Source organism: Papio anubis, chromosome 10 (assembly GCF_008728515.1).
Source record: "Papio anubis isolate 15944 chromosome 10, Panubis1.0, whole genome shotgun sequence".
Lineage (NCBI taxonomy): Eukaryota > Metazoa > Chordata > Mammalia > Primates > Cercopithecidae > Papio > Papio anubis.
In genome coordinates, this window is record NC_044985.1 from 107,813,573 (window position 1) to 107,819,572 (window position 6,000).

Consider the following 6,000-nt stretch of genomic DNA (forward strand, 5'->3'; position numbering starts at 1 on the left):
AAGCAAATATGGGGTGGGTGGTGAAAACTAAAATCAATTTTGGATTTACTGTGGGGCGTTTTTCTGGTCTAAAGGGCATGGGTAAGTGCACCAGACTGCAGGTAACTGATTGGAACACAGGAGCATGCTCAAGCTAGCTTACAGGCCAATCTAGGACTCACTTCATATTGGTGACAGTTGAAGCTGTGAGAACATGGTTCACCCAAATACACAGGGCACAAGAGGGATGACAGCGAACCCTGGGTAACCTCAAGAGGTAGCAGAGATGCCAGGGAAGAAGAAGGAAAACCAGAAGGTGGCAACCAGGGGTGAAAAAAAAAAAAACCCATCGGAAAGGAATGGAAGAACCTCATCAAATGCCACGGAGAAGCCTAGTGGGTATCCATAAGATTGCTTGTTCAGACGAGAACACATGGACACAGAGAGGGAAATATCACACACCAGGGCCTGTGGCCGGGGCAGGGGGGTGTTGGGGAGGGATAACATTAGGAGAAATACCTAACGTGACAGGTTGATGGGTGCAGGAAACCACCATGGCACATGTATACCTATGTAACAAACCTGCACATTCATGTACCCCAGAGCTTAAAGTATAAGCTCATGTACCCCAGAGCTTAAAGTATAATAATAAAAATTTTTAAAAAAAGATTGCTTATTCAGGAAGTCATGGGCCTTGAACTTTGAGGAGACTCTGGCTGGCTTGCAAATTGCTGAACGGGAAGGGGAGACCAGTTTAAGAAGCCTGGAGAGACGTGGTGGTCATTACAGGTGAGCTGAGGATGCAGGGACAAGGGAGGTTAAGGCATTCTTAAAATAATACTAAAAAAGAAAAAAGCTCATAGGGAGAAACTGAAGATAAAAGTAAGAAAAGGGAGTAACACTCACAAGGAGAGAGAGGCATTGCGAGTTGGGATTCAGGACACAGCTGGAGACATTAGTCACTGCCCCAAGGATGTCATCTCTCTAAATTTCTCTAAGTTCTCAGTCTAACTTGATTTTTCTTTATAATTCTACCCTATTCATTTATCATACATTTACAATATATTGTGTTTGCTTTTAGTTGGTTTTCTCCCACAAGAATGACAGTTTCAAGCGAGCAAGGATCTGCTCTATTTACCACCTATGAGTATCTAGCGAAGTACCGAGACACAGTAGAAGCTTAAGAAGATTTATTGGATGACTGGGTAAACACAGAAAAGTCTGTACAGGGGAGATGGGGGAGGACGTCAGGAGACCCTTCTGACCTCTATTTTCTTGGTAGAATGGGCTACAAAGTCATCGGCCAAACCAGCAGGAGGAAAAGGATTGGAGATCGATGCATTGAAGATTACAGTGGGAGTCCGGTTTGCAACCCAGAAGGAAAGAGCTTGCGGGATGGAGGCACTAAGAGTTTTCAGAAGTTGAGCATCTCAGAGAGGGCAAGACTTGGAGGTACTTAGAGGACTTAGTAGCTGGAGTACATGGAAGACACTGGATTTGAGACAGTCAAGGAAGTGCACATCTAGAGCGTCCCCCGCATGGACTTTAGGTCTAGAGGTGGAGAAATAGCCCAAGAGCCAAAGTCCCCATGCAATGGGAAAGGAACTGGCTGGAAGAGGACAGCAAGGCGGAGATGCACCCAGTGACGTGGCCAGGTCACCACCTCATTTCCAACTCTGCCACCTCAAACAATCTCTAACTGGTATTTAATCACCCTTGTGCGGAAGTGAAAATTAGTTTCTTTTGGAGACAGTAATTTTAAAATTAAACTAATATGAAGTTCATGGGACACAGAAATTTTCTGCATAGATTCATTTTTGTTTTAGAATAAAACACGATGACATTTTCATGACCTTCAGTAATTGCCCTGCATGGTACAATATTTTCAAACATTATTTTAACAAAGAATCAAAATTTGGGGGTTAAAAGAAACCTTAGATTACTTAGGTTAGTACCTTCATTTGCATAGCCAAAATTTTTTCTATTGAAATACTGCAAATAGCAAACAGTTACTGATTTAGACCTTCAGATAGTGTTGAAACTGCCTTCAATTTTTGAAGTGTGGTTTAGGATATACAAATTAGCAATGTAGACATTTCTTCCAGTTATCTGTGCTCAAGTTCTGATATAAAATCTTCAAAGTACACAATTATCACATATATTGTTCCACAACAGTTCAGACAAGTAGACGGCTTCTTGGCTTGAAAGAGGAAGTCTCACACCTTCGAACACCTTTTCATGCTGATGCTAAATATAAGAACGTCCCCTGCAAAGTAGTCAAAGCAAGACAGCAGCATTCGAGATTTCTCCAGACACACACACAAAGAATGTGTTTCGTTCATTAAAACACTAAAACCTTCAATAGCATCTTCCATAATACCTGAAGGTGGAGTGCTGTCTTATGTAATAGAAGCCTTCCTTCGCCGCTCAGTTTGTGGACACATTAAATGCCTAATTCCTTCCAGAATTTCTGAGTACTGTACTTTCACTTTACCTGCAGTCACTTATCCGCCTCGCAACTCCCGTTTCTCCAGATGATGAAAATAGCAAAGACCTGCTCGCTCGGGTTAAGTCGGCTGCCAGAGGCCAAGTTAAAGGCTTTCCCCACACCACGCGTCACCTCCCCCTGCACAGGCAGAGGTAACAAGTAAGAGTGCGCCAGTCTCTCCCCATCCGGCGGCGCGCAGCCTAAGTCCGGGGTAGGGGGACGCCGGCAAGCAGCTGGAAACCTCAGGTTCAGGGTCAGGGCCGGCTTGGATGGGCAGGAGCCACGCCGGCCCCGGGGCTCCCCACTGCGGGTACCTCTGGACGCCACTCCGGGGCGGCCCCGCCTTGCGCTGCCCGGGTCCCGCTCGAGGCTCCCCGCGGGCGGGACCGGGATGCCCGGCGCGCACCCAGCCCCGGCCAAGGCGGCCCGCGGGAGGCTGAGAAAGTTCACTCCTCCCCGACGTCGGCACCCCCGGGTGCCACTGGCTCCGCAGGCCCGGCAGCTTCCCGGCCGGGCGCAAGGTCGGGGCGCGGGGCCGGCGGCGCGCGGAGCCCCGGGGAGCGTCCCCAGCCGAGGGCAGCGCCGGCCGCGCCCGGGAGTCACGGCGCAGCCTGTACTCACCGCGCTCGCTGGATCCCCAGGGGGCGGCCGCGGAGGGCAGTGCGGCCGCAACTGGAGCGGGAGCTTGGTCTCGGCGGCGCGGGGAGTCAGAGGACGGAGCGAAGCGGCGGCGAGGAGGGTCACAGCCGGAAAGAGGCAGCGGTGGCGCCTGCAGACGCCGCGCAGCCCGGGCAGCCCCACAGCGCGAGCTGGCTGCTGCGGCGGCGGGGGCTTTATCGGCGGCGCCGCGCGGGCCCCCGCCCCTTCCTGCCGCCCCCGCCCCCGGCCCGCCTCGCCCCGCCTTCCCGCCGCCTCCTTTGTGTGGCCGCGGGCCTCAGCGTCCCCGCGCCCGGCCTCCGGGACGCCCCCTCTCCGCCCGCGACCTCTCGGATGCCGCTCCCCCAGGGGTCCCTGTAGCGGGGCTGCGCCCGGAACGCGCCGGGGAGACGCGCAGACCCCGAGGTGCAGCGCCAGCCCGGGCCCGGCTGCACGTGGGTCTCCCGGATGGGGGTGTGTGAGGTGGGGGGGGGGGGGATACCGGGGCTTGTACCGCGTCCCTGAGACCCAGGGCATGTCGTCTTGGCTACCCCCTGGAAGAGACAGAGGGCGCCCTGAGACAGTGCTCACTCCTCCGGGTGATGGGGAAAACGGTGCCAGGACGCGGCCGGGAAGGGGCGGATAACCCCTCGAGGCGTTTTGCAGGGTGTCCTAGAGCTGACTTCTCCCTGCCTAGGGGACAGAGGAGCGGCGGCAGGTCGCCTTAGGCAAATACAGACGAAGGGATCCAGAAAACTGGATTCCTGGCTATGTGACAGTATGAGGTACCCGCAGCGTCCTGGGAACTCAGCCCTTCTCAGCCAGTAACCACGGCTGCTGGGACCCGGTGCGCGGTAGACAGGCGCATACCCCAGGGGCCTGCAACAAATGACTGTCCCGCTCCGGGCTCTGTTACCTGGATCTCTCTTAGTTGGTTCCTCCTTTGCATCTGGTTAGGTTTCTGGGGACCCAAGGACCCAACTTTAATGACAATAATTTATGTTGCCATTAGTGTAGAATCCTTGCTAGCTGGCAGACGGCCCCAACAGCGAGGAAGAAATGTAAATCTCCCTATACACAGCCCTTAATTAAGGGTACAGCTACTGATGAGTCACTTGAAAGATCAGCCTGCAGTCACCCCTTGGCATGCAGGTGGCCGTGCTAGAGTGTGCACGTGTGTGTTGGGGAAGGGGTTGCTCTTAAAGTGTAAAATCTGGACCAGCCTAACAGTGTTCTCAGTCTGTCATAGAGGGAAACAGGTTATGGGAGGCTTGGTCCTAAAATAAGGAGCAAACAGTCTACAAAATGAGCATGTTTAATCATTTTACAGTCATACCAAACATTTATATTCAGTTACAGGGCATGGTATACATCCTTCTTGTTCTCTGTGCCTGAAATGCTTTTTGTCCCAGAATCTTCTATGTCTGTCTGCATCCTTACACTTTAGATCACAACTCAAATGTCCTCTCCCCTAGGAAGCCTTCCCTGGCCACTTGAGATAAAGTCACTTTATCCCCTCTAACCTATGACTTCCTTCATGGCCCTCATCATGAATTGATTTTTTTTTTTTTTTTTTTTACCTTATTTCTTGCCAGTTTTCTTCTACTCTCTTTCATTGGAATATACTCCCAGAGACCAGGGAAGAGAAACTAATTTCAATATTGTTTCCACCTCACTCTATCCCTATTGCCTAGGGCCATACCACACTTATAGCAGTTACTCAGTAAATTTTGTTGATGAGTGGATAAACTACTTGTCAAGTGACTTTTAGACATGCTAAGAACTGTTCCAGTGACAGTGTTGTGCTTGGTCCCGTCAGGGCGGGGTGGGCTGGAGCTGGGAACAATTCAAAGGAGGGGGAAAGCCCACAGGTGTGAATGAGCTTGCTCAGTGTGGTAGAAAAGCTGGGAGTATCCTCTTCCAGATGGAAGGGAGTCATTCAAGAAACTACTGGAGAAATAACTGGAAATGTGGGCGAAGTCAGATTATTATGAAAATGTGTCAGAATCCCTGCATCCATTTCTGTCTCAATCACCTTTCTAAATTAAAATTTGTAATAGAGATAATTGTAGGCTGGCAGGCAGTTGTTAAGAAATGATTCAGAGAGGTCTCTTTTACACTTTGCCAAGTCTTCCTCAATGGTAACATTTTGCAAAACCATTGTATAATATCACAATCAGGATATTAACATTGATACATTGATTCCTATCTCACACACTTTGGTTAATTATGTGTAACTTTAAATTTTTAGTAAAGTTACTCACAAGTTAAACCAGTGAGAGAAATGCACAAAATAGCTATTTTGAAGAGTTTCAGTCTTGTCTTGAAGGAGCCAATGTTTTTCAAAAAAAAAAAAGAAAAAAAAAAAACCTTTTTTGTTTTTCCAATTAGAGTATAAATAGGGTCCAAATTCTTCATCTATGAAAGAGATTGGAAGTCCTTGGGACTTACCTCTTTGGGTTACATTTTAATGACTGACATTCACTTCCTTTTCTTTCCTGTACTGTCGAAGGAACATTTTGAGCAATACTGTACATGACTTGTCAATTCCGAAATCAGACAGGATGCAGTGCTAACTAATATGCTAAACTAAGCCTAGCCACTAATGTTCCTTTCTCCCTCGCTAGACATGCGATGAGGCCGACCATGAGGTCTCCCAAAGGAAAGTGATTCAAGACAAAGACCCATTCTGCCAGTGGGATATGCTGGGAATACCAACTATACTTGTTGCTGAGTGTGCATGACTGATGTTGGCCGACCTTGCTGATGCCAGCAAGAGGAAACGGAAGTAATAACCCAAATTACACTTTCCATGACACTCAAATGGCCAGGCTCTTTGACACCCACCATGAGGGGCTGTTCCAAAGATGTTGTGTTCCTACCTCAGTTGGTCCCCA

At 49.5% G+C, this 6,000-nt stretch overlaps 1 protein-coding gene across 2 annotated transcripts in view; it reads right to left on the reverse strand.

The window, feature by feature from the left end:
- Window positions 1–3,301, reverse strand: part of SERPINE2 (serpin family E member 2) — a 65,493-nt gene extending 62,192 nt beyond the window's left edge. The window contains exon 1 of one of the 2 annotated variants that reach the window (XM_003908010.3): window positions 3,089–3,301. The gene's annotated coding sequence lies outside the window, so the exon portion shown is untranslated. Of the gene's footprint in view, window positions 1–2,473; window positions 2,781–3,088 lie in introns of those variants that run through there. The other variant, XM_009183180.3, reaches the window with a different exon arrangement.
- Window positions 3,302–6,000: the final 2,699 nt, after the last annotated feature.